A 27969-nucleotide genomic window follows, 5' to 3' on the forward strand; every position below is an offset into this window, starting at 1 on the left:
CAGCCCTTTCCAGTCCCTGGATGCAGCCTCCTTCCTGCACCTATGAAGACAAAGAATCCTGTACTCAGGTGTCTGCACCACCAGTTATTGATTGGTCTTTGCTGGGCAGTTTGAATTTGTGCTGGTGGATGTGTCTGGCTTCACAGGGGCAGAGTGATATGTCATTTCATCAAGTGGGAGTCTGCAGAGCTGGCCTGATGTGGGGCAGAGCAGCAGGGTTCTTGTTGTCCATTTGGATATGGACTATGAGTTTGCAAGGCAGGGGTCCCATCAGCAACCCTGTCATCTCAGCTGTGGTTCATCTTGTAATGATGCTACTCATAGAGAGCCTGGATCTCCTGTGCCTGAACTTGGCGGCTCCAGAGCATTTATAAACCCTAGAAAAATTGCTGTGAATTCTGCTGTCTTGACAGATAACCAGCAAGATGTTGGATCAGCTGCTGACCCCCAGGGAAGTGGCAGAGAGAGGTACAGTGCTCAGAGACTCTCTGGAGGGCTGAAGTTAATGCTGTTGACTCAGATCGCAGGAGCAAAATGTTCTGTCTCAAAGCAGGGACTGAGGGCAAGAGAGCTGTGTCTGGCCTCTTTAAAAGGCAGGTACAGGAACACGGGTGTCACTTCAGATGGGCTGCTGCTGTTGCTGCTGTGCTCTCACAGGATGTGGATGTTCCTTCCTTGCCTTCCCTCACTGTAAGCTCCTGGCTCTGTGGGGTAAGTTTGGTCTCCCTACCCTGTGTACCCCTACTCTAACAGGGCACGTGGCTTTGCTTATTATCCCTGTGCTTTTTCCATTGTGAGTGAGCAGAGCCTGTTCTTGGGGAAGCTCGAAGCTGTGGTTGTTGCCAAGTCCTCTAGGAGGTGTCTGTGCGCAGCTTTTTCTCCTGGACCCTACTGCTGTGGAGGCAATGGTGCCCTGTACAATTCCCCTCCTTCATGCTGATACGTCTTCAGAGATAAAGTGCTTTGATTTCTGCCTAAACTTATAATGAGTTTTCACACACAGCTGGGATGGGATCACTCAGAGAAGAAATTTTGTTTGGCCAAGTTTCTGTAGCACCCTCATTTCTGATGCAGGGCTGGGAAGTGGGATACTGCCAGCACAGGCCGTGGGCACTACCGGGAGCCCAGGGTATGCACTCCTGTCTATAAGCCCTGAGGTGTAGGTAACAATAAACAATTGCAGCAAATGCATCTGCCCTTTGGTGTGGCCAGCTGCAGGCTGTTCTGATGATCCTCAGCACAGAGCTCTGTCTGTTAAATGGGAAAACATTCTTCTTCTGACCTTCATTAAACAGTATCGTTTCTTTGGCATGGCACAATGCCAACAGCCTTCCTCATACTCACACTGCTCCTTCATTATTCTGTATTCAAGAAAGCAAATGTAAACCTTGATGTTTGCTTTGGTTCCCATGGGATATGTGCAATGACAGCTGGAGGCTGGCAGGACCCTGGAGCACCAGCTGCCGGGCTCATAGCTTATTGGGGAACATGCAAGTGTCTACTCTTGTTCCTCTGATTCACGTTCTGTGGAGGTTGTTGGGCTTTGAAGGTCACTATGGCCTTCAGCCCTTGTCCTAGAGGTAGTAATGCTCCTCCTTTGGGGCTTGCTGCAGCAGTCAGGTCTGCTGTGTCCTGGGATGTCTGCTGGGCTTGGGCTGCAGGGGACCCAGCCTGGCTTTGCCTGAACCTGTACGGCATGTCCTGCTCTTGTCCTAGGAGGCATGGCAGTGACTGACATGTTGCTCCCTGCACACTCCTCACCCTGGCAGCACCCCATGTGCAGTATGGTGGTGTCCTGACAGCTCTGTGCATGACGCTGCTCTCACAAAGAGCATGGTGAACTGGGGCCCTGCCAGCAAGAAGGTTGCAGACCCAGCTTGCATGGATGTCTAGCTGTCTGAAGGTGCAACCCAAAGGGAAACCAGGAACCAAATGGGAGCTTGGGGGAGAGGTGGTTGCGTCATGGGAGTGCTTTGACAAAAGCTGCCGCTGCCTGAGCGAGCAGTGAACACTAGCACAGCCAGGAACCTGGGTTGGCTGCAAACAGGAGCTGGTACACAGACCAGATCCCTGTAACAGCTTTCCCAGCACTCCCTCGTTGACAGTGCTGATTTTGATAGGCGTATAACACAGTTTCAGGTTTATTATATTCCTAGAAAGAATGACGCTTTGAAAGATCCCCCCGAACCGAATCCAAACTGCGGAACAATCAACTCTTGTCAGCTTTAATGCTACTCACTGGTCCGTGGCAGGGACAAAGGGGACAGAGTGTGCAGGTTCAGCTCTTGGCCTTTTTGGGGCACCATGGCTGCTGTGCCAGCAGGTAGAAGAATGTTATAGCTGAGCCTGGAACATTTTGCAGAGGCATTTCTCTTGGCAGGTTTATGATATTTTCTGCCTCAGCTGGGAAGCCAGCAACACTGAATAAATCTCCAGGCCAACAAAAGCCCAGAATGTTTTCACAATTGCCAGGATTTTATTAATTTACAAGTACATTATTGAATTTCTTCCTTCTTAACAACAGCTTTCACTTAGACGAGAACTGCTTGAATATGTTTGGTTGTGCATGGTAGGCAAAGCTAGTAGAACTCTGCGGGGAAGTCACCTGCAAAATATTTCACAGAATCATTAAGGTTGGAAAAGACCTCGAAGATCATCTGGTCCGACTGTCCCCCTGCCACCAATATCACCCACTAAACCATGTCCCTAAGCACCACGTCCAACCTTTCCATAAACACCCCCAGGGACGGTGACTCCACCACCTCCCTGGGCAACCTGTTCCAATGCCTGACCGCTCTTTCTGAGAAGAAATGTCTCCTCATTTCCAAGAAGAGGCCGACCCCCAGCTCCCCACAACTTCCTTTCAGGTAGTTGCAGAGAGCCATGAGGTCTCCCCTGAGCATCCTCTTCCCCAGACTGAACACCCCCAGCTCCCTCAGCCGCTCCTCACAGGACTTGTGTCCCAGGCCCTTCACCAGCTTCATAGCCCTTCTCTGGACATGCTCCAGGGCCTTGATGTCTTTCTTGTAGTGAGGGGCCCAAAATTTGTGCCATTAATGCATTAATATTTACAGTTTATTGAAACTGTAAATATGATGAGAATGGTTTGGTGCTTTTGTTTGCCAGGTCTTGGAGCATGTTGCAAAAGGGGACTGACTGCCTCTCTGTGCAGGCAGTGTGAAGTCAGCCCTGGAATAGGGAGCTGGCTCATGGGCACCCAGCTCACTTTCTGTAAGACTGTCTTGGACAGTCTGTGAGTTACACCAACACTTAGCACACAGAGATGTTCCTTAATCCCATTCTCTTTTAGTTCTTGGTGTTTTTGGCTACCAGAGAAGTTAATTTGGCATCTTTGCTTTTTCCACTTCAATAGTATCACTTGCTTTAAATACATGCTGCCAATTCCATTGAAGGGAACCCATTGTGCCCAGAAACTGAGCAAACTGATACAGTACTACAACATTTCCCATGATTTCCGGGGTGAAACGCTACTATTTTTAACCATGTTTTGGGATCTGTTAACCTATTCTGTAACAAGAACTAAATAAGCTACTGAGACCAATGCAAAAGAGCAGTGTGGCAGATGGTGTATGTGGGCTGACTGTCAGGATTAGAGCCCCCTACCCTTGCATGTGCACCTCTGCCTGAAGGAAGGGTGAAAAGCCAGAAGATGAGCATTCCTCTTGGAGGTGGGCAGCACATAAAGCAATGCTTATCATAACCTGTGATGGCAGTGTCTCAGTCTAATTCAGAGAGACAGCAGAAACTTCATAGCTCATGTTCCCAAACTCATCTTTGATGTGTTGTTGACTCACTCACAGTGAGCAGCACTGCAGTTTTGCTCCTATGATCCAAGTGCATAGGCTTTAACAGATTTCCTTTCTATTGCCCACTTAGTCAAGCTGCTCCTCAGACGCATGTATCATCTCAGCTGCAGCTTCTTCTGCTGTGCATCTGCAGGAGATCAAGGGACAGTAGAGGTAGCTCAGCAACTTTTTCTGCAGAACTGATGGGGCAGATGCAAATTTTAGGCTTTCTATCTGTCAACAGTTCATGTCCTAGACAAATCCTCTCTGTTAGATCTCATGTTCTGCAATGAGCCTACTATGTTAGTGCCTTCACAGAATGCCTCACTCTGCTTGCAGTGCCCTCTCCATGCTGCAGCCAAGGGCAGTGGACAATCCTGCCATGATGTGTGCTCAAGAGTGCTCAAGAGTACATGTCCCACCCCCTGAGGTGGATCTCTGTGGAACTGCTTGTTATTCCTAAGCATTGTTTTCTGCTAGTGGCTGATGCTGGGATGTGCAGGCGAACTGGCTGGGACTGGCACTTGGTGCCAAGCATCTGAGCAGCAGTGACCGGGCAGCAAGGAGCAGCTGATGGGACCTGCTGCTGCCCAGCCCCATCCAGCCCGGGGGCATCTCTCCTCACAGAAGCCCCTTCCCACAGGGCAGCCAGGTGGCAGTCTTTGATTGGGGCTGGGCTAGGACTCAGGAGGGATTTGGTACTTCTGTTAATGTTGCTGTTCTGATTAGGGAAAGGTTTACCTTACCGGGATGTGAGCCTCTGGCCTGGCAGTGGAGCATGGCCGTGAGGTTTCCCACGGCCAGTTCCTCCCTTTGGAATCTCCCAAAACTGGTGGGCTTGTGTAGCAGGCAACCCCTCCCATCCAGCTAACAATCAGCAGGAAATATCTTCAAGTGATTAAAAAATGTAAATAGGTTAATTATTGCCAAAAAGAGAAAAGAAGAATTAAAATGGCTTCTGTGGGTACATTTAAAATACAATCAATAATTTATGAGACAATTTTCATTCAACAACAAGGAATTAGGAGGCTCCAAACCTTCCCAATGTTTTATCTGCAAGGGAAAATGTTTAAATTACTTTCTTTCATGTGGCTCATGCCATGGGGCGCACCCTCACTGGCCAGCCCATTGTGCTTGGGCACATTTCTGCAGCGGCTCCCCATGCCCTGACCATGGGGTGCAGGGATGGGGGCTGGCAGAGGCATGGGTGCTGCTGCTGGTGTGGGTGCAGGGCAAGGAGCATGCTGCTGGGCAGGGTCCTTGCGAGCTGCTGTACTCCCCACCCTCACCTTGCCCTGTCTGGGGCTGCTGGGGCAGGAGGGTGCTTCTTCCAGGGTGCTGCATGGCTTTGGGATGCCAGTGCCAACAGAGCTGCAGGAGCCCAGCCCTGGGCCATATTAACCCCTAGTGAATAGGGCAAAGCTGGAAATGAAAAGGAGTCAGTGGAGCACATTGTCCACACCACGAAAAAAACAACAACAACAACAAAAAAAAACCAACAACAAAAAACAACAACAACAACAAAAACTGCGTACCATCAATAACAGAAGGGGCATATGAGCTGCTGTGAAGAATCCTTCATCGTCTGAGAAAATATGCCCGGTTTTACAGAAGAAAAACAAACATAGTGAACTGAACATAAATGGCATTATTAGCAGAAAGGGAGTCCCTAATTAACCAGATATAGTCCATTACTGTAGCCTTCAATTCATTAAATTACATAATTACATAAAAATACTGGTAATGTGCTATTTGGTATATCTGGTACTGTCTTCCTAATAATTAGCTCTATAATTGTCAGTTTGACAGGGTAATTAAAAATGTTTAAAGATGTTGTGTCAGCCTTTTCTCCTTTGCTGAGCTCAGTCAGATCTCTCTGGAAGATGATTTTCTACCTGACTTGACCATGGTTTTGTTTTTGATTTATAATAATACATTATGGGAATGACCAGACTCATGTATTACTTTGATGTTCCTGCTAGGCTGATTTTTAAAAGTAGGAGAAAAATGAATCCTGATGTCATTTTCATTTACTTTTAGGAAGTCTGTGGCCCCATCCCCCAGCTCATGATACCTGTGATGTGATTTTCCTCTGAGAAGTTGTATGGAGGGAGCGTTGTGAAATCTGACATTTGTAGCCCTAAATCTCAGTTCTGTTTGCTGTGTAAAACCTTTCATCCTACATGCATTTTTTATGAATGGACTGAAAAACACAAGAAATAAAACACGTAGCTCCAATTGTCGCTGCATGTGGACCAGGGCTGCTCAGCCAGTACGGAGCAGGGCAGTTCCAGGGTGCACGATGCCTCGGTTTCCAGGGGCACTCGTGCAGTGCTACTTCTCATGATGACGAGTACCGGTGTGCTGGCGATAAAATGCTTCCAGAAGCACAAGAACAGCAGGTCTGCATGCCACCGGAGGGATGTGCGGGGCCCGATGCCCTGGACATGATGGTGGGAAGTAGGATGGGAGCCTGGACATACTGGGGAGCCTGGGGTCAGCCCACTCAAACTTGGAGCAGCAGGACACAGCCTGGGACTGCGTGTGCCTGAGCCCTGTGCTGGGAATGTGCTGTAAGGAGGTGGTTTCTGGAGCCATTCTTCTCAGTTCTGTTGTTTTAGGGAAAGCAGTAATTGTAACTGTGCATGGTCAAAGCTCTGACTGATTTCCCTTTTCAACAAAATAAAACCAAATATTCATTACTGAGAAGTGATAAATAAATCTTTCCTCACACCCAGGAATTTTGCCAGCTGGGTTTTGGCTGGATGGGAGACTGTTTGTGCATGCTTTCAAGGATTTTTGAAAATATTCTGCTTTGAATCATTAAACAAACAAAGTGATCTGGTCTTCTGGAATAAACAGTAATCACACGGAAGTGAAGTCTGAACTTCTTTCTTGGCAATACAATTTTCAGCACTTCTCTCTCTCTTATTTTTATTTTTGCATTTGTTTATGCTTACTTTTATTTTTATTTTTGTTCCTGGAGTCTGTTTCTTACACCACATCTTTTCTGTTACAGCAGGCTCCGTAAAGATCACACTTAACAAAGTACTTATAGCATGTTGCTTAGTCTCCTCCCCACAGTCCTTCCCCTCTTAGCCAGAAGCATGTGTCTGAGTCCAGATGGCCCAGTTCCACCACTCTCTAGCCATTAGTTTGTATTCAGTATTCATAATTGCTTCACTAACTGAGAAACTTTACAATCTGTTGCAGGCCATTATATGCAAAACCATGCCCAAATAATTGATCCCCTGCCATCCAAATTGCAGAAGTGCTTGAGCATTTTGTAATCTTACAGAAAAGGTTTGTATTCTGAGTGTTTTGAATGTATATTAAAATAAACTTGACAATGGGATACCAAGGCATAATTTTGCAGCAGCTTTGTCATTAAGCGCTCACACACCCATACCTGTGCAGTGGGGTAGTGTCCTGCTGGGAGTGTCATTTCTCTCTAATGCAATGTCTGGAGCTGAACTGATGCAATTTACTCCTGCGATATTCCACATTTGTCAGCCCCATCTCACCACCACTGCAGCATGCTCACCCATTCTCAATGGAGCCAGCAGAATACCTAATGCTCCTGCTAGAGGCACAGGGTACCTGCAGCCTCCCTGTGGGGCAGCTTCCCAAATGGAGCCCATGTGCTCAAAACGCTCAGGGCGGGGTGTTTCCACCCACTCCCTTGCACCCCAAAGGGGAAGTCATTGCTGGCAGGCCCTGCGGTGCTGCAGCTGCTGGCCTCAGGAAGGAGAGGAGGCTGCAGTGCTGCTGAGGGCTGTTGCTGGACACCACGCCATGGCCACCCAATGCCTGCTCTGGCTGTGCTCGGGGAGCAGGGTGGAGAGGTGATGTGCACTGGGAGGCGGGCACAGGGGAGACAGGGCTCAGGTCAGGAGGTTTCAGATTATGCTGTTTTCTTTACTCCAGGGGCTTCCTCATCTAGGAGACAAAGAGGCCCTGAGCACCTGCTGCAGCTGCAGCTGAGCACCTCTCCTGAAGTGTGGCAGATCTACCTGTCCTCAACTCACAATGCAACAAGACAGGGGCTTTGTGGCCCTTTCCTATGACCATAGCCACCACCAAAGATTCCTTACAACAAGAAGTGAAATATTTTCTTTTGTGCTATTCGGTGTTGCCTAGATTGCTGCCTCTGGCTGAGTGGTCTCAGCACCTTTCAGCTATTAAAATTGCAGCAGCTGTGGGCACTGGGAGAAAAGCCCTGGTGAACACTGAAGCTGGTCACTCATGCAGGGTGGTTGGTGTGGGAACGGTGTCAGCACACCTTGCCCTTGCAGTTCTGATGCACTGATGCCTGTTTTCAAAACACCTTGTTTTTAATGTGATTCATGCTGAATGAATCCCTAGGACATGAAGGCAGGAAATGTGACATAAAGCTTTATAAAGGTTTCCAAACAGAGAACCAGCAAGGTCTCCTGTAGGATGATAGATCTCTCCTTAAGTCATAGGAGGAAAGGCTCCTACAAAGAGTAATAAATTCATACATTCCACTAGTCACCAGGGTTATTTCCCACAAAAGAATTTATTACATGGCATACATTTCCCTGCTCACAATAATGAGATCTGGGTTCTAACATGTGACATTTATGACTAGAATTATGAAAAAAAAAAAAAAAAAAAGACATACAATCTTTGAGAAAAATATGTGGGGCAAATCTCCAGTTTGTATATATGGTATATTCACTCCCCTGAACAGCAGGGGCTGGGCTGGGTTTTAACCAGGGAGCCAGAAATATTTTTGCTAATGCTATTCTAGAAAAATGAACCGCAGTGGGAGCACCCATCCTGGGCACCCTCCAGTTCTGCTGGAGGCACTGCCCCTGGCCCAAGGTTGCATAGGGGGCACAGCCCAGTCCTGGCATGGTGGCCCTGGCAGGGGTGGCCATGGGAGCCCTCCTGATGGTGCTGGACCCTCCCAAGCTGTGGAGCTGGTGCTTCTCAGTGCAGCTGCTCACTGCTGAGCACTCTGCTCACCTGCCAGGCTGTGCAGCCAGCAGCAGAGGTAGCCCCAAGGAGCTCGCAGTGGAAATTCTGGCACGGCAGAGCAGTGCGCTTTGGGAAAGGTGGCAGGAGATGGGGAGGGAGAGGCAAGGATGACTACCTTTTAGCTGAAACCCCCACAGCTCCTGCACAGCATCCAGGATGCCACAGAACATCAGCGCACTAGGAAATCCCAGGAAGATTGCATGGAAGGACCAAACCCTACCTTCTCTTCTCAACATATGCTCCTTTCTCCACCATCAGGAGGCCAGACAGAGCTTGCAGGAGCCATGGCCTGCTGCTCTAAGACAACCTGCCTGCTCCCTGTAGGAGGTTTCCTGGGCTCAGCTGTGCCGCCTGTCTACATGCAGGTGGGATGTGGAAATACCCAGTCCCCAGTGCTGTATGCCTTCTGGGCTGCTCTCAGACGTAGGGCTAGGATCATCCCCTCACAGCGATGCAGACACCAACAAGATCTATTTGAGAGTGGAGGCAGTTGCCTGCTTTCTCCAGCCCTTCGTTTTGATCCCCAGAAACATGGAATCCCAGAGCCCCTGCAGAAACAGGACAGGAAGGCATGGCAGATCCCTGGCTTCTTCCAGGCCAACAGGATGGCTGACCTGGTCAGGAGGGCTTTAAACCTCCAGTGTGCTGAAACCATGGCCCATGAACCTCTGACACTGTGGGAAAAGCCCATTGTGCTTTGTACTCCAGAGCTCCCTGTGCATCTCCCTGACATCACATGGCAAGGACACTTGGAGCTGCTCTGCTGACTAATGGGGTAGTTTGGATGTTACAGCCTAAAATTAAAGAGCTCATTAATTACTATGCTGGAAGCCAGGCTCTCTTTGAGCATGTTCTTTATCATGATTAATGAGGCAGCACAATCTCGTTCCCCCTTTATGTAATCTGTCCTGCCAAAGTGGAATCCACAGTCCTGCCTCCCCCATGCCCTCTCCTCCCTGCTTGGCAGTAAAGGCATGAACAGAGGTTCGGGGCTGAGTATTGCCCCAAACCCCGTGCTTCTCACACTTCCAGAGTTCGAGGTGCTCGTTGCTTCTGCCAATACATTTTCTGAAAGGCATTTGCTTCCTGCAGTCTGCCTGGGCAGAGGGACAGGCAGAGATCTGGGCTCTAACAGCCCTGCAGTGTTGGTGGAGCTTCCAGACAGAGCTCAGATGCACTCTGGCTCCTGTGCTTGGCTGGGCTGGAGCAGGTCTCAGCCTGCTAGTGCTGACCCATTTCTGTGGCTCTGCCTCATGTATAACTCATGTGTAGCCCATTTCCCCATGGGAATTGGTACTTGCTGCCAGGGCATATGTACACAGTCACCTGTGCAGGAGAAATGTACCCACCTCACATCTCCTGGTGACTCTCCTATGCCCAGCAGAGACAGTTCTGGCATGGCTTGGGAGCATGGGGTATAACTGCAACCTGCCGTGGATCTGGAATTCCCCTCCTGCTGTCATGTTGCCTGTTCCTGAGATTTCACATTTTTGCTGAAAAGGAGGTGGCAGGAAGATGGGCATGCCTGTCTGCAGGATGGTCACTTACTACCTGGGAGTTTCCAGTTAGATTTGTCAGCAGAAAGAAAGCAAGGCATTACTGCACATCAGGGCTTGTTATGCAGCTTAAACCTTGGATACTGTTTTCTCAATAAAATAGATGAAAACAATATCGGCGTCAGCAGCGTGCACAGCGCAGTGCAGCTGCAGGAGCCCAGGCTGGATTATGCAGATGTGTTGGAGAAACCAGCCTACCTTTGTGTTCTGTAATAAAACTTTACACTTGCTCAGTGTGTTTTAATTAACTCTCCCTGCCCCTCCTGCCTGTGGGAGGCATCCAATCCCTCTGCATGGTGCTGGCAGGCTCCTGGCTTTTTGCAGCCTGCAGCAGCTGCATCAACTGCTTTCAGAACTGAGTGAAAAACATCTTCCTTGGCCAGTCTCTGCCATTCACCCTGTGCCTAGGATGATGCCTGGACAGCTACTGGGCTGCCTCCACAGCAAGTGGTCCTGACAGCAGCAGGGTATGAAGAGAGCATCCCCATCTGGGGAACAGGATGTGGGAGCTGCCCTTTGTGAACATGATGCCCAGCACTGTGTGAGAAAGGTTATGCAGGGAAAACCCAGTTTGTGAGAGAAGCTCAGCTTAAATGGTCTCCTGAAACAAAGGTTGAGAGGAGACATGGTAGCTCTCTAGAGGAATACGTGCCAGTGGCAGAGGTACTGTTTCATTGCATCTGAAGAACAATTCTGAAACTGTCCAATATGAGCAGGAGGAAAACTCCAGGACCAGCGCTCTGCTAGATACACATAAGCCTTACAATAGCAGCACTAGGTCATGCCCATGTCCTCCTTGCAACCCAAGCTGTTGGGCTAAAATTGTAAACCTAGGATATGCATTTTGCCAATGATTTCTGTTGCAGCAACAGTGAGTGGCCCAGACCCCTCCTTCAGTTCCAGGGATGAATTCAGCCTGGGTCTGTGTGTCACGGAGAACCTTTCTCCAAATACAACCATCTTTCATTCCATCTTCTGCTTTCCTGAGTGTAAAAGCTGTAACTCCAAGGCTGCACATGCTTCCCCTGTATTGTGCACCTGAGAATGTATGACTAGGGTGTGCAGAGCTGTCCACTTGGTGAAGAGTCGTTGGGTCATTGTTCATAGCCCACAGAGAGAAGGAAATTCTAAATGCAGGTGACAGAAGCCCCATCTCATTAGGCAGTTGGAGCTGCTAGCTAATGAAAGGCCCTGTGGGGGCAGCAGTCCATGGAGGCTGTGGGGTATCGGCCATGAAACCTCTGTTCTGAGGGACATCATCTTACCATGCCTCTTCCCTGGTGAGGGATTTTGAGGGTGTCTATGATCTCTAGCCTTGATGGAGTGGCAGAAAACTAACACGGTGCAAAAGAAACAGGTTCTGCACGTGCTCAGTTACACCCACAGAACGTGCTGTCCCTGGCTGAAACAGCCAGATGCCGACTCAGGCTGCCCCATGTGCATCAGAGCCACGTGCGGATCCCCAGCACGGCTCTGGCACGAGGCGAGTCACCAGCTGGCCTGGGGGACAGATTCTGCAAATGCACAGCCTGTGATGCACTGCAGTGTGCTGCTGTGGGACAGGAGAGTTTGGGCTGGAGCTGAACCCTTCCTTGATGAATGCTGATTGGGAGATGGTCACTGGGTGACTCCAAGCACACAAAGCAGGTTTCTGTGCTCTGCAGGGCATGGCGTTTGGTGTGCATGCTCTGCCTGCTTGTACAGCTGAGCATGAGCAACAGAGAACACCTAGACCCCCTTCTGCTCAAATGAAGGATGCAGCTGTCTGTATTGGGGCTGGGAAAGGGAAACAAGGCTAGCCGAATTCAAGGTTACCCTGATGTGAGTTACGGTCTGCTCTCTTCACTGTGTGCAAAAGGTCTGACCCTTCTTGATACGGTGTGTGCATGCAGTGAGGTCCTTCTGAGCAACTCCATGGGACACTCTGGACATTGCCTGTATACATAATTGTCAAATGTGCCCTCTGTATTAATCTCTTAAGTTTATGTACCTTGATACACATACCTTGGTAATGTCAGGAAAGAACTACAAATTATACAGTAAAGTTGTTTGCAGGATAAAAGTGTCAAATCATGCAGGATTTATAAAATGCAGTGATGGAATCTGGTGTGATGAAGCCTCTCCAAGAGCACTTTGAGCAGTAGAGGTAATACCTCCCAGGGGAGCATGACATGCTCCACTTGCATTTCAGAAGGGATATGTGCTTGGGTGTTAATCCTCTGATGAGAAGGCTGTCAATAATTGATACCTCATGTATAGCTTTTGTACAAAGCTAAAGGTCTTCTTGGAAGCCTTGAGATTAGCAGAATGATTGAATAATTGATAGTACGTGTTTTATATGATTTTGAAAAATTCACAGTGTATGTTTTCTGGGGAGGAGTCCAATTAAGATTGCAATTCAGCCAGCCCACCTCCCTCCTTGCTTCTCCACCTCCTGAATCTGGGAGGTGGGCAGGTACAGAGGGAACATACACATCATTTGCATTGCAAGAAAGAGTGAACTTAATGACAACACCTCATTTGCATTTTTACTGAGCAGAATGGAAGTAGAGAGAAATGAGGTAAATGTCCCCTCCAAAGCCTAAGGACATCTTTACTTTCATGTGTCTTCCAGGAAACCTAAGCTATAGGGCAACCTGTTTTCCTGTGCCTGGGGAGGGGGTTGCCTGGGGAGGGGTCCCCTTACACATTGCCAGGGCTGTGTGATTCGCTATGCCCTGGACCAGGCTGTGTGCAGCCAGTGCCTTGACGATGGGATCACCAGCTGAACCAGGGTGTACCCCTATGGCAGCGTTTCTGCCCCCACTTCAAAGAGAGAGGTCTGCTTCTGCTGGCACTGGCACCAGCCTCGGCGGCACTGTGCATGCTGGAGGGAGCCTAGAGATCAGCTGGCAGCAACCAAAGTGTCCCATGCTGACAATGCACTTGGCCGTTCCTTCTTTGTGTGCTTCTGATTCCAGTATCAATTGCCTGATCTATTAACTCAGCTCAACAAACAAGTCAAGTGTGATTTGCTCTTCACTCTTGCCTTGTGGCATGCATGGTCCCTCTGTGAGTGCAGGTGTTGGAGGTGGCACTGCACAGGATGGGTGGGTCAGAGGGCAAGGGCTGCCTGTGCCCACACAGCCCCTTTGCAGGGGGCCAGAGGTGGCTGCTGCAGCCCAGGACAGTGCCACCAGGACAGGGGAAGGTGGGCAGCCCTGAGGTGACCAGGGCCAGAGCCCATGGGGCACCAGCACCTGCAGCTTGGCCCGGAGGGTGGTACTGGGAGCCAGCACCCTGCCTGCCACCACATGCAGCCTTGTGTGCTGCGGAGCTGTGTAGCTGCAGAGCCTTTTGGAGAGGGGGAAGCCCTGAGCACTGTTACTATAGTTACTGCAGGACTAAGGGTAACAGTCAGAGATTTTTAAAAATTGATTGTTCTAGCAACAGCTCTTCCTTGTTTGGCAACATCAGGCACATGATGTCAGCTTGCTGAGCTGGGGCCTCTGAAAATCCCTCGTCCAAGAAGTGTCTGGTGTACAGGAAGAGCGTAGCTCCTTACAGATGTGTGCAAGAGCTGTGAGCTGCGCTATGTGGAGGGGATACTGGAGAGTGCTCTTAAGGCTGGGCTGGTGGGTGTGCTTTGCTGTGTGTGCTGCAGCTCTGAGGATGGTGCAGACACAGTTGCTGTTGCTGGCTGGTGCATGAGGAAAAGGCTTTTTTTTTGATCTGGCTATTAATGGGTCACCAGTATTGAGTCTGCAAGGGTGCTCTGCGGGCTCCCATGGCTTTGCAAGGCAGGCGCCTCAAAGCTTTTACAAGCCACAGGGCCCGTCCTGCCCGCCACGCTGCCTGCCTGGGGATGCCGGAGTGGTGTCTCACGGGAGCCGGCCTACAGCTGTGAGGAGCGGCTGATCCTGGCCGGGAGGCAAAGGAGCACAGCTCGGTGCCCATGGCGAGCGGGGAGCTGGGCTGCGGTGCTGTGTGCGCCGCCTGGCTGGCAGAGACTTCCACCAGAACGCTCCTGTTGCTGCAGCAGCCGCAAGTAATTTAGCAGCACAGGGGATGCTGAGGAGCACTTCAGAACTGTTTCTAGAGCAGGAAAAGCCTGGCTGAAAGAACAACAAATACTGGATTTGTTTTGTGTAGAGAAAATGGCTGCTACAGTGTCAGGACATTGTGTAAAAAGTGTTTTCATTACTTGTAAATTAGCCCAAGGGCTTGTCCTCCTCCTGTACTTCCTGCAGAGCTTCAGGGTGGTTTTATTCACAACACTGAGCACTGTTGCTAGGAGTCAAAGAAAAGCATGGATATTTGTGGTTTTCCTTTTCCAGACACCAAAACAGAACGTTGGCCACATAGGCTGCATTCTGTGTAGATTCCACCTGGAAACAAACAGTTTTCACTGGGCAGTTGCAGAGCTTCGGGCCTGGAATGAAGGAAGAAATATTTTTTTCAGCTTCACTTTCTCTCTGTGGCTGTCCACCCATCCTATACAGAGGGCATTGTTCCCAAGTGAAAGCAAAGCAGCATCAGCCAGAAAAAAAAGAGGACATCAGGATGAAGAGAGCTCTGAGTAACCTCAGGAGGTAACGTGCCACAGACAAGCTTTGTCAGAAGTGCAGGGGTGAAAGTGGAGGTGTCCTTTGCTCCCTGGCAAACCCTGCTAGCGCTGAAGCATAGGCAGTACACATCCGCATAGAGCAAGCACCTCTCCTGAGCTTGGGTCAGCCTCAGAGCAGGTCTCAGGCTTCACCTGCCTCGTGCCTGTCCTGCAAGCTTCATATGGGGGAGGTGGTGGTGGTGGTTTCCTAATTACCAACCTCATTGCTATTGCTCCCACTCCCCCATCCCTCCTCATCAGGGTAATCAACTGCCCATTGCCTTTAGATTTGTGCTCCCTCCCCACCCTCTCTCTCTCCTGAGGAAGAGAAGAGATAAAAGGGAGGGCAGGGGAGCTTCAGTAGTACTGTTGGTCTGCAGGTGCACGTGGAGGGTGTAGAGCCTGAGCCCAGTATGGTGACGGACCAGCCACTGCTTGTGTCAGACAGTGAGTTGCACAGAGCCCTGGAGAAGAGAAACATTTTGATCATTTGCATTTCATGTGTGAGGAGGTTAATTATGATGATGGCAAAGGCAGTCATTGGCATGATAATTTGATTAGAAGGGAACTTCAGTTCTCAGAGATCTAGCTGGGGGCAATGTCTCTCTGAAGCAGCAGGGCTGCAGCAGTCTATGGAGGGAGGACTGGGGAGAGCTTTGGTATGATTTCATGCACCAGTTGGAGTATCTTTGTCTGAGTCGCTGCCTGTGCTTACAAGTCCCTGACTGTGAGTGGGGTTGATAAGATCTTGAGGCATTTGTGTCTGTGCAGCGAGGAATTAGGAAAGGTACATTAACAAAGTTATTTAATTTCTATGCACTTGTGCCAAGAGCGTGGGTGATAAACAAGAAGATTCAGAACTGCTCATTTCTGAGAGCCAATTTGAACTATTTTTTATTGCTGAGGCTTGCTGGGAAGGTTAAACAATTGGAAAGTTAACACTGGAAAAACTATAAACAGAAAAGTGACAGGTTATATGTCTCTGTGAAAGACTAGAGAGGCAAATGTGGCGGAGAGTTGGTCTACATTAAAGTGGCGTTTCTGCTGCTGGTAACTCAGAAGAAAGCGATCTCAGGTACATAGATATGGATGTCCTGGTACGCAAAGCAGGATGTGGGGTGGTAGTGGGTGTTTGCTGTGAAAAACAGATTGTGCGATAGGAGGATCACCTCTGTGCAGATCTACAGAATGAGGAAGGAAAGATCAGGTTTGCATTTGATGGATGTCCTATACTGCCATAATTAAAATGGCCTTTTAATTTCCAAAAACCATGGAGGATGATTTCCTGACTCAGGAGTTGTGACCAGCACAGGAATACTGCATTAGCCCTCATTTTGACAAAGGGGGACTGGTTGCAGAACTAAACCTTTGTGGTAGCTTACATGCAAGGGATTGTGACTTAGCTATGTCTGTTATGTGTGACCGTAATAAAATCCAATTCAGTAATATGGACATACACTTGGTGTTTTAAAATGGCTAGCTTCACAGTGTTGAAAATAATTCAGGTGTACAATTTGGGAACAAGGATTTCAGGAGGAAGATATAAATGAGTGAAAGAAAACAGCTGAGAATAACGAATGTAAATGAGAAGCAATGTCTTATGGGATGTTGATAAATGTCTTATGGGATGTTGATAAAGGGCAGAGAAAACCTCACTGGGAAGTGGTGACGCTCCAAAGGAGAAAGGTGTACTCTCAGCCAGGCTGGAAGGGCCAAGTCCTTTCATGGATACAGTATTATAAACAGGCAGATGTCAGGTTCTCATATCAGTGTGGCTGGAGCAATGTGTCCAGTTCTGCTGTCTATGTGAAGGTGGAAGCTGGAATGTAAGAGGAAAAAATAGGAAGAACTGCAAGATGATTACAGGAATGAAATTTTGCCATAAGGTGAGAGCCTGAAGGAGGGAGACTTTTTTTCCTATCAAAGTAGGGCTGAGAAAGCAACTTACTACTCCTAGAAGTACTTATGTAGGGAGTCAAACCCTGATAGCAGACTGCTTTGTTGCCCGGCAGACAAAAGTCTAACTACATGCAGCTGAAGACAGACAAGTACATATTAGAAATAAACTACACAGTGGAAACTGAGTGTAATTAAGCACTGAAATAATGCACCTAGGATTTCTTCATTAGAAATGCTGTAGAGAAGATCAAATGTCTTCTTTCTAAAAAGATTTGTGGTTGTTCAAACTGGTTTTAATCTCAGGCAGTCTGATGGCCTGTGCTTGGCATGAGGTCAGCCTGGGTGATCATCAGGTCCTTCCTTGCCTTATCTGCATATACATTTGCATATAATAGGTTAAAAATGGTCATCAAAAATCAGACTGGCAAGGCCAGAGCACAGGGGATGCTCCAGATAAACAGCTGGAGTAGAGCTGTTTCAGAATGAGATGGCTGGGGGACTGCAGCAGAGAGCAGCTCTGGTCCTGGTGGTGTTCTTAGAGGGGTGAGGGTGTCCTGGGGAGAGGCAGGAGCAGCAAAACAATGCCAGGTATGAGGGTCTTTAAGCAGTGCAGGGGGGGAGTGAGGGGCTGTGCCTGTGGATCCTCCCTGGGGTGGTGCAGTGCTGCTTCTGTGACTGATGCTGTGTGTGGGGGTCACCTCTCCTGGCTGCTTGCTGGCAAGGCTGCTCTGCCGCAGCAAAAATGCGTGCCTTGGAGAGCTCCTCTCTGAGAAGTCTCTAACTTTGCTTCAGACAGCATCCCTTGTTGATGTTATTTTTCCTCTGGCAATTCTTCGGGGAGGGTGGGGTGGGGAGTGAGGAGCATTAGAAATGCGGACACTGAGATATTCACTGAGCCCCAGACCTGCAGGTGAATCAAGGTTTCATTTACCTTTGAATGCCCATCAGGAATTTCCCCATCTGTTTCCATGGTTGACTACTGGTGCATTTCACTTTGTATTTAAGTATTCTTATCTGTATTTGTCATGTCTATGATAGTCTCCCCCAGTTTTTAGTAGCTGTCATTTTAAGTTATGGCTGCCTAGAATGGATTATATAGTCTTATTTGCATGGAAGAAATATTTGAGTACATCAACATGTCTTGAATGCATAAGATTTAAACCACATGAGTATGCCCATTTAATGTATGGGAATAAGGAGGAATGAAAACAGCGTTATTGCCATACTGCTCTTTGAGTAACTTTCAGCAGAGTTGAGCCTCAGGGACTTCTGAACTTGAGGTTCCAGCATGTGCTCGTGCTGCCTGCTGCATCTCCCCTTCCCCAGGACTGTTGCAGCTCCAAGCTCCTCTTGGCTGCTTTGGCAGCTTCCAAGCAGATGGAAAATGCAGTGGCTTCCCCTAACATAGAAGGAAGCAGACCCCCAGGTTCACAATGTGAGGCTGTCTGGAGCAGGGGCTCTTGCCAACAGCTGTGCTTCGTCAATGGTTTTTCACTATCCTGTGTTGTGCCTGGCTTCTCAAAAGCCCTGCAGGCTTTTACTCTGTTCTGACAGTGTCTTAATGCATCAGTAAGACCAAGAAGGGCAACAACTGTTTAAGCATTGATCTTACTCTCTGGAAGGCAGCACTTTCCTGCTCTTGTGACCCACTGTGATCACATGCGCTAAATAAATTGCACCCCTGGCCTTGTCTTCTGGGTTAGAACATGTCTTAATCCAGGACTGTCCAGTCTCAGTACTATGAAGCAAGTTCTCTAAAGCAACCTGTGGAGAGCTGGGTTTGGCGCTCAGAGGGTGTCTGCACAGCTGCTGCTTCCCAGGGGCCAGTCCAGCACCTTCCCCTTGTTTCTACCAGCAGCAGTTGCTGATACTCTTTTGATGGTCGTCTTACACATCTTTGCCAATATTTGCATATTCTGCCTCTTACTAGTGTTTGTCCACACTTACCTTGGTTGGTAGAAACCTTTGAGATGGAGGCATGGTATGAGACTGTGGCATTGTTCTCTGAATCTGTTCTTTCTCTATATGCTTCTGCTTTGGCAGGTATGAGGCTTAACAGGGCAGTTAAACAGATTTGCTACTAGTTAGAACCTTGCATAGTTTTTTGTATGCTTTTCTTCCTCTGTACATAAATGCACAGGCATCTGAGTCAATCAGTGCTGTACTGTTCCAGCTGCTGCACAGCTTGCTTTATTACTACTTAACAGAAACTTCCTCTCCTTTTGTCTCTCATATGCAGCTCTTCATCCTGCAGCAGTTTATGGGCTTGTCAGTTCTGGAAATATTTGGAATCTTCTCCGCTCCTAGACGCTTCCTGGCTGCTCCTCATTCTCTCTGCCCAGGTTTCTAAGTGGTTACACCTACGATATGTTAAACTTTTGAACCCCACAAGTGCAGCCACTTTTTAAAGGGTTGATTTAACTTCTAAGTGCTAGGGGACAGAGTGGTTGGTCCTTTCTGACTGCTTCTCTCTGTAACATATCAGTTAATTTGCTGACCTGCAGTACCATCAAGCCCAGATGTTGTGGCCATGGTCTTGTGGATAGTGTATGACTGAGACATGGAGCATGAGCACAGCCTGCACCCCAGAAAACTGACAGGAGAACATTATTCCTCCACTTGAGCTGCTGACCTTTAGCATGGGTCTGTCTAGAGACCTCTGATAGATCAGCAAGGATCACTTTACATTGACAAATACTCAATATGGTGCCTTGTGTAAAGGGCTTTTCTCCAAACTAAATAACTTTCAGATTCTCCTGCTTTACAATTCCCTGCATTCCGTTCTGTTTTTGACTTGTATCATTCAAGCTCTGATTCAATTCTACTATTGTGCAAATCAGGCGGCTGGATATTCTTGTCCACTGATTCATGGGTGGTACCACAATGCCCTCTGACATGTGAAATGCTCCTCTGTGTGAGCCAAGATCTTGCTAACCTCCCATGCAATGCCTGCAGATCAGAATATGAACAGAGGCACTGAGTGACACTTGCAGCTATTCCTTCAACACCATGATAGCTCCTGTGGTGGCATTTAAAGTGTTCTTAGTATCAATATTATTCCTACCCACATGGACAACTTCTTAGAGCTGACAAATTGCAACGTGTTCGCAGCTCTCTGCCTTTTCCTGGAGCTAAGGCTGGAGATCAGATTTGGAGAGCTTTGACTCCATCCAGAAAGCCCACAAGTATGGAGGAGGCACACAGGTGCAGGGCTGTCCATGACAGTGCTTGCTCTGTGGTTGTTTGGGTGCCCTGCAGAGGGCTTTCCTTCAAGTCTGCTTTGAGGCCAGTCCTCTCCCCTCTCCCTGGGGAGGAGCTATTATGTCCCATGCTGAGCGGCACCTCCCCAAGCACTGGAAATGCTCCAAAACATGAACAAGCTGCCTGAAAACTTGGCAAGGGGGTCTGTGGGTGCTGTGAACTGAGGAGTGGAGCCATAAGTGGCAGCGAAGTGTGTGAAGGTGCCTGCAATCCAGCTGTGCAGACTGCCTGGCAGTGCCAGGGCCCTTGTATGTTCAGAGTCAGGTGGCACAGCTAGTCAGTGCTGCCTTCTGCACCAGGATGCTCAGCAAGTACCTGAGCCTGGGGGGGAAGTGGTGGTGAGGGGCCCCCTCTGCTGTGCAGTGTGGAGGGGATGGTTGAGCCAGTAGCAGCCTGAAGCTTCTGCTTCACTTCCTTGGCTAGCTATGAAGCACGCAGAGCTCTGTTTCTTTGCGAGTAGGTGGCCCTTGGAGAGTCCCAGCCTGGTGGATTGGAGGAAGAAGGGTGTCTGGTGCTGTAGGGAAGGTTGCATTCATCCCACCCACAGAGTTCTGCCCTTTGCTGGGCTATGGCTGGGGACTCAGCAGAGCACAGGTTCTGTGGGCAGGAGCATCCTGCTGGGAGCGGATGGGGAGCAGAAACTGGGCTGCATTGCTGGGCAGATGGTGCACAGGGCTGTCTGCTCATAGGCGCTTCTGAGAGGCTGGGGATGATCCTTCAGAAAGGCTTCTCTTCCCTGTGGGGCTGGTTTTGTATGTCACCCTGCTGCTCACCTGAGCAGAGGAGCTTATGAAGTGGTGGGTTCCTTCTGTGAGCTGTAAAGAGTGATGTCTGGAGGATTTTGCATTTGTGTTGTCATTAGGACTTACATGGGGGGAAAATGTGTGACTGTAACTGGGAGGTGAAATCTAACAGCTTGTCTCAGCTATTATTATACATGCCAGAAGCAGTAATGATTAAAGGGACTGCACTGTGAGGTAAAGAGATGCCATCCTGGAACCAGATGACTGGGTGATACAATTAAGATAAAGAAATCACATATTGTTGGAAATAGGGAAGCAGAAGTGATGAAATGTGTGATTGGGAAGTGTGGGAACAAGATGAAATTAAAGAAAAATTGCAATAAGGAGCAGAAAATGAGCAGGACTTGGAACAAGAGATGCAGTTCTTGAGAAGATAAGAAGAGCAGAAATAAATTGAGAGCAAACATCCTTGGCATAGAAGGGGAGACATACAAAAAAAAATCTTTCCAAACTCTATTAAAAATGAGTTGCTGTGCTAAAGTGAGAGCATTACAATCTAAAAGAAATGACTATTAAACCATCAGTCTCTACAGTCGTGTGCTCAAGGAAGGACAGGGCAGATGCTCACAAGTTTGAGCTATGCTGGTGTGAGGTTTTTTTTTTTTTTTGCAGAAACCGAAATCTGTGTAATTACTGTGTGTCTTGGAAATGGAGCACTTAGGATTCGTAAACAGGGACAATGTAGTAACTTACCCTGCAGTAAGGGCTCCATGACCACAAATAAAGCAAAGACAAATGCTTTCCAGGCATAGCTGTTCCCAAACAAAAGCTTTCTCTGGAAATGAGCAAGGAGCTGGTGGCACCCAAAAGGTGATCAAGACCACAAATGCCTGGGTGGCACAGCTGGGTAGCATTTGGGCATCAAGATGTGTGTGATGGGGATACCAGTGATCTGAGAAAAAGCCTCAGGGCAGGGTTCTAGGAGGCGTTGCTAGGCTTTACTGGAGAAGTTAATGGCTGCTGATGGAGCAATGCTAGGTGTGTATGCCTATGAGTTTGTGCTGTTACAGCTCTGCAAAAGCTGGAGGGAGACCTGACCTGTCTCCGCAGAAAAATGTGCAATTGGAGTTGCTGCTTTTGACTAAGATACGTGATGGTGAGTGGTGTAGCTGCTGGAAAGATAGAGACTGAAAACCCCAATGAGTGTGGTGGTGTCGGGGGCAGCAGGCAGCTGGGGTGAAGTGCTGGTCCCCTTTGGCTGAGCTGGTCATCTGGCAGAGCTGCTTGTTTGGCACAGCTCCTGGGGCTCCCTGCTGATGCTCCCAGGTGGCAGTGCTGGTGGACCAGGCTTGCTGATGGTTCATCTGCTAGGTCCTCCACAGGAGCAGTCACGCTGCAGGACCCTCCTGCATGTAGGGCTGTAGCTTTCATTGGGCTGGAGTCAGGTCTGCATTGAGGAGTAGATATAAAACATCCTTAGCACAATTTCCCACTGGCAAGATACATGCAGTCTCAGGAAGTGCCTGTACATGAGAAAGGAAAAAGTACAAGGCATAGTGATTTGCTATTTTTAAATCCTAGGGAGGCTTCTGGACTTTCTGGTGACAGGGCTGCATAAGCAGGTTGGTAGAGTTGAAATGTGTGAAAGGAATTCTGTCCTTGTGCTGAATACAAGATGTCTGTGCTGAGCTGCAGTTCTAAACCTGTCACTGCCGATGAGGAAATTGGCTGTCTCCAGAAAGCAGGAGGGATCTGCTGCTGTTAACAGCTTCCAGCAGGAAACTAAGCCTAGAAATACTTTCCAAGAGTGGGCATGTCCCTGGGGGCACAGGGCTGGCTATGCGTAGCCCTGAGCTGTGTCCATGTGGGAGAAGACAGGGCCAGCTGGGACCTGTGGCTGCAAGGAGCCCTGGACCTCCATGGAGATGCAGCATCTGATGTAAGCAAGAACCATTTAAAAATTGTTCTCCCCTGGGCAACCCCCATGGTGGCACCACTCTTTGCAGGGTCAGGTGCCTCTGCTTGTTCCAGGACATGCCAGCCCTGTGGCCTCAGTGACCTACCCCCTTGGCTCTGTCTCCCCACACCCAATGGGTGGGCACATCTCCCTGTTAGGTGTGTGACACAATGGCTTGAGCCTCCTGCTGCTGTAGAGGGAGGCTGCCTGGGGCAGATCTAGATGGAAGCTGTGTATCGGCTTGCAGCAGACCTGGAGACTGGGTGGTCTGGAGGCGTGGCACATCAGGTCCTTTCATGTGTCTGTACTATGCCAGAGAAGTTTATTGCATGCTTGCGGATGCTGCTTGCTGCACAGTATTTGTGAAGTGCAGTCCATGGGGGTTCCCCTCACAGCTTTGCCTGAGAGGTTAGCACGCTATTCTCCTTGAAATTACCAGAGGGCTGAAAGTGTCCCAAGGTGGTGACATGAGATGGATCCCTGTGCTTTGTCTCCTTACAAATACTGATTTAGAGATTTGGTTACAGAGCAGCAACAAAATATGTACGTAGTTAAATCTTAAATCTTGCTGATGTGGTAGTTTTGTAGGGGAAAGAGTGTATGTTGTCCTCCTTTTGTGATGCTTTCAGTGACTTCTCACAAGCTTTGAGGAAGCTATATACACAAGCCACTGTCCTGTGCAGGCAGAAAGTTTTATCTAATTAGTGAAATTAAAACTTGAACTTGGTAGGTCTGAGAGACATTGAATGAGTTCAAGTTTACTTGCAGCTCCCAAACTCAAAGTGCAGTGTGATGTTCTGGCACAGAAACCAGCTGGCAGCCAGGTGCAGGCAGCAGAGGGAGATCCCTGGCAACCCGGAGGCACCTGTGCAGCAGAGCACAGTTTTGGCATGGTGTGTGCAGAGTGTGTGTTGGTTACAGGACTGGGTTTTGCCTAGGACAGTGAAATTGAACATTCGCTAATGTTCAAAGGCAGGTTTAAATCAGAGCACTTTCAGAAAGTACAGCACTCCTGCCTATCTGATCCTGTCCTGGCAGGCTGTACATGCCCTTCTCATCCTGCGCTATTGATTCAGTTGGTAGGTCCTGTTTACTTCTTGCTGTGTGCAGTAATGCTGTGGAAACACCATAAAACTCTAGTTGCTGATTCCAAGATGCATTTTTCACATGTCATTTTCTTCTTGACCTCTGCAGAGTTATAGGATAGAAGTGAAATTCAAATCAGGCAACTGCTTTATCTGCTTGCCCCGCATTTTTCCTCTCCAAACTGAAAATGAGCAAGTACTATGAAACCTGCACAGATGGATTGAGTCAGGGTGAAGATTTTAAACTTTGAGTAAAGTGTTGAAGCTAACCAGGAAAATATCTCCAACATGGATGCTCTGAACTGTTCAGGGACTCAGATACATCTTCCCAAGACTTGCAGAATTTGGCATTACGCCTTGTAGAAGGGACTGTGCTGACATCTATGATCAGAGCGGTGTGGGGGTAATGCCATAGGCACTGGGTGCTGGACATGTGGGCTGGCTTGTATCTGTGGCTGTCTACCTCTGAACCTTGTGTTTCTAATCATCAGAAATGTGTGAGCATGGAAGCATCCCTGGTAGGATGGCTTTATTGGTGATGAGATGAAAGATGAAATCTTATCCTTTAATGATCTGTCAATTCCAGCATCTTCTCCACAGACAATGTTTTGTATAGTGCACAGAAACAAGTACTGTAGCTCCCTGCAACTGAATTAATTTCAATTCATAAGCAAGAACAGTCTAATGTATATTAGGATCTAGAGATAAAGCTTGGCTGTGGTCAGGTAGATTTTTTTTTGCTATGATGGACCTCAGGTGAGGGCAGGATAGTCTGTATGTTCTATGGGAATCCCAAGGCACTATCCTGTGCATTTAGCCCACATGAAAGTCCAGGGACAGACAACTGCACTGTGAATAGTGCAGTTGCAAACACACAGGGCTTGTTTAATTATTTTTTTTGTGATTAATTGTGGATTACCCCATTTTCTGAATTAATTTTGGGAATCCCCCTTGTCTCCTAGCTAACCACATGTTAGTACTCCTCATCTGGTACTCTGAAGCTGTTTTTAAGGACAACAGTAATGTCCGTCAAGTAGAGGAGAGTGGAAGTCCAGTGACCCTCCTCCAAGGAAGGATGCAATGTTTATATTCTTTAGAAAGTCAGTGATGCTGAATGAGGAAATGCAAACACCAGGACAAGGACTTTTGGAGTTTTTTGAGTGTGGGGGAGAAGTGTGGTGAGCCCAATGGGAGTTCAGCAGTCAATGGGGTCCAGCGTGTGGCGACTCCTTATGACTTTGTGCTGACAGTGCCTCAGGTTCAAATCATTAACACTAGTGAGCTGCTGCAAAGTACTGGAGTGCAATTATTTTGGTAGTGTCTGAATTAAGGAAACTTCCGTAGACTGCAGGGCTATAGCCTTGACCTAGACTAAGATCAGGCTGGGAAACAGTGGCTCCTGTGAGGGTCCCTGAGCTGTTCAATTCTGCAGCTACCTCTGGAGCCCTGCAGGAGCTGCAGCAACTTTGAAATGCTATGAAAGAAGAGCCTTTCCTCTCCATGTGATTCTGCATGTACATGCTCTCAGATCTGCTTGTTTCAGTGCATTGATCTCGCTGCTGCCTGTGCAAGGGCATACTGAAACATCAAAGCTACCACAAGGCAGACACCCCTCTGTCCTGCAATCTCCAGAGGTTTGGGGATGGCAATGTTATGCAAGCCTCTTGCTGCCACGTTCTGTTGTGGGGGCTCGAGGACCTGTTGGGCCCCCTCTGCCCTGTGTTCTGCCCTCGTGGTACAGGAGGGGTGAGGCAAGAAGTGCTCCCAGGTGCCTGTTCCCTTGTGGTGCTGGAGCTGCCCTTGCTGCCTGTGCTGCCAGGCCTTTCTCACTCCTTTGCAGACCAGTGTGTGTTGGCAGCTCAAACCTGCAACTCACTTCCAGATGGCACACAGAGCAGCAGTGCAGGTGGAGGGCTGCCTGAGGCACTGACAAAGCTGGCCTCCAGCCACTGCTGCATGGAGCTGTTTTCCCTGGAGCAGAGTACTGGGGTGGAGGAGGTGGGGTGCCCTTGGGCTGCTCATCCGTGGGTGCCTGGGGCACACAGACATGGCATATGGGACTTTCTGTGCCTTTCTGCATGTTTTTGTGGCTGCTGTGCTCTGAAGTGGTATAAACGGATCTACAGACAGGCCTCTGCACTGAAGAGGGGACTTCTTGTGTCCTGGTCCTTGTGCATAATATGTCCTGGGATCACAGATGCCTGAGATCAGTGCTTCAGCTGTGATACATGAGTAGAGTGTTAAACTTTGGGGCTACAGGTCTGTTCAAGCAAGTCATGTGAGAACAGCTGTGTATACCAGCAAGCCTATAGTTTGGAAACAGGCATCTGAAGGTATAGCAGCTTTGGCCCTGATTCATCTGGGAGTAGTTCTTTGCTATGTGCGGTGTCCTCCCCATCTGCAGGAGATGTCTGCTCTGCTGGGGGAGCTCCTGGCTGAGCCAGCAGTGGCTGCTGCAGTGAAGAAGCCCAGAAACAGACACTGAGGAAGGAGGTGGTGGCAGACACCTGCGCAGTAGGCTCAGCAGTCAAAGCTCGAATGAAGGTCTCCTGGAGAAGTTTTTGCTTCAGATGACTTTAAAGCTTTTTATGCAATATCCTCATGCTTTTTGTAGGTACAGGTATAATTATTTCATTATGCTTTCCTGTGAAGTGTGAAAACTATCCTTACCAATCCTCTTAAATTAGTTAAATGTAATATTCAGTGAGACAGGAGATAGAGAAATGTTAATTGAAACTAGAGAGGTGTTTATAGGGTGATACAGTGTGGCCAACTGTGTCTAAAGTTAATGTTCAGGGTCCTTGATAGTGATTCATATTTCAGAGTTTATTAAATATTTCCAACAGTAGTCAAAGCCACATGGAGCGGTCCACTACGCTTGTGAATATCTTTGTGGATATATGGCACTTACCAGGAGTGGGCCAGCCAAAATCATTTTTAATTGGATCAGGTTTTCCCTGGGATACTGCAAGGACGCTTTTGAGTGCTTTCTGTATTAGTGGGTTGACGGGCCTGTCTCATCCCATATATGTACTGGGGCCAAATTTTTTATAAACAGCCCTTTCCATTAATGGGATTTCCATGGGCTCTTTACATATAAATTGAAACCAAGTTTTTTCCCCAGAACAGAAGAGCCTGCTCATGATGTTGCAGGGTAGCATGAGCTCAGTTCCTACTTGGCCCCACTGCAAAAGCTCAGCCTGTCCTGCCATCAGTGGAAACCCTGTTTTGTATTATACGAGATGGCAAATCCTCCTCTGAGACCATCCCTGCCTGTTCCTGCTCTGCTACATGTCCCCCTTTGGAGGGAGGACCTGGGGACAGGCCAACATCTTCCTACATCCTCCTACTCACAACACCTTGGCCCTTCACCACTGGGTGCTGCTGTGCTGAAGAATGTGCTTCCCTGTCTGGGGCCCCAAAACACCTGAAAGCTGCTGCTGGCTCTGGTTGCAGTGAGGTCTTGCTTGGTGCATCGCTGCTGAGCTTGGGCAAGTCCAAGCTGAGCCTTCACCTCTGCTTTCCCATGCAGCCACAGGGTAAAGGGGCTCTGGGCAGGGCACGGCTGCAGGGCATGTCACTACCTGAGGACCCTTTCATCTGCCAGCAGGTCAGGGAGGTCTGCATGTGGGCAGGCAGTTTGCCTCATCTGTGCAGATGTCTGATTCTTTTAGCGCTAAAGTATTTCCTTTTCTTTGCACCTAGATATATGTTGGTTTCATACATCTGTCTCTGAATAGCAGAAATTAGACTGTCCTCCTAATGTTTAGTCACCAGGCAGCTCATGCTAGCCTGGAGATATCTCTCTAATTCACTGCTGGGGCCGTTCAGTTACACACGCTGCATGGAAAGGAAGAGGAAATGCAACTTAGCAGCTGATGAGTGACAATGATACATCACAGGCGACAGGCTCAGCATTTCTGCAAATCTTCTGCTTGCCTAAGGCACCAGAAAACATTTTAAGCTATTGAATACTGCAGCCAATAAGAGGCTGCAGTAATTTATTGATGTTCCCAGCTTGCCTTATTCCTTTCATCTATCTTTGCCTGCCCTGGAAGGCTGATATAACTAAT

The 27969-nt window shown here is 48.5% G+C and overlaps 1 long non-coding RNA gene across 4 annotated transcripts in view; it reads left to right on the forward strand.

Moving 5' to 3' along the window:
• The window catches only part of LOC118256442 (uncharacterized), a 153944-nt gene that overhangs the window by 84906 nt on the left and 41069 nt on the right, over positions 1 to 27969 (forward strand). For 2 of the 4 annotated variants that reach the window (XR_004781233.2, XR_004781231.2), the window contains one exon: positions 5847 to 7167. The exons of the other annotated variants lie outside the window; for them this stretch is intronic. This is a non-coding gene — a long non-coding RNA (uncharacterized LOC118256442). Of the gene's footprint in view, positions 1 to 5846; positions 7168 to 27969 lie in introns of those variants that run through there. 4 annotated transcript variants of the gene reach the window in all.

Source organism: Cygnus atratus, chromosome 15, assembly GCF_013377495.2.
Source record: "Cygnus atratus isolate AKBS03 ecotype Queensland, Australia chromosome 15, CAtr_DNAZoo_HiC_assembly, whole genome shotgun sequence".
In the NCBI taxonomy this organism is placed as follows: Eukaryota; Metazoa; Chordata; class Aves; order Anseriformes; family Anatidae; genus Cygnus; species Cygnus atratus.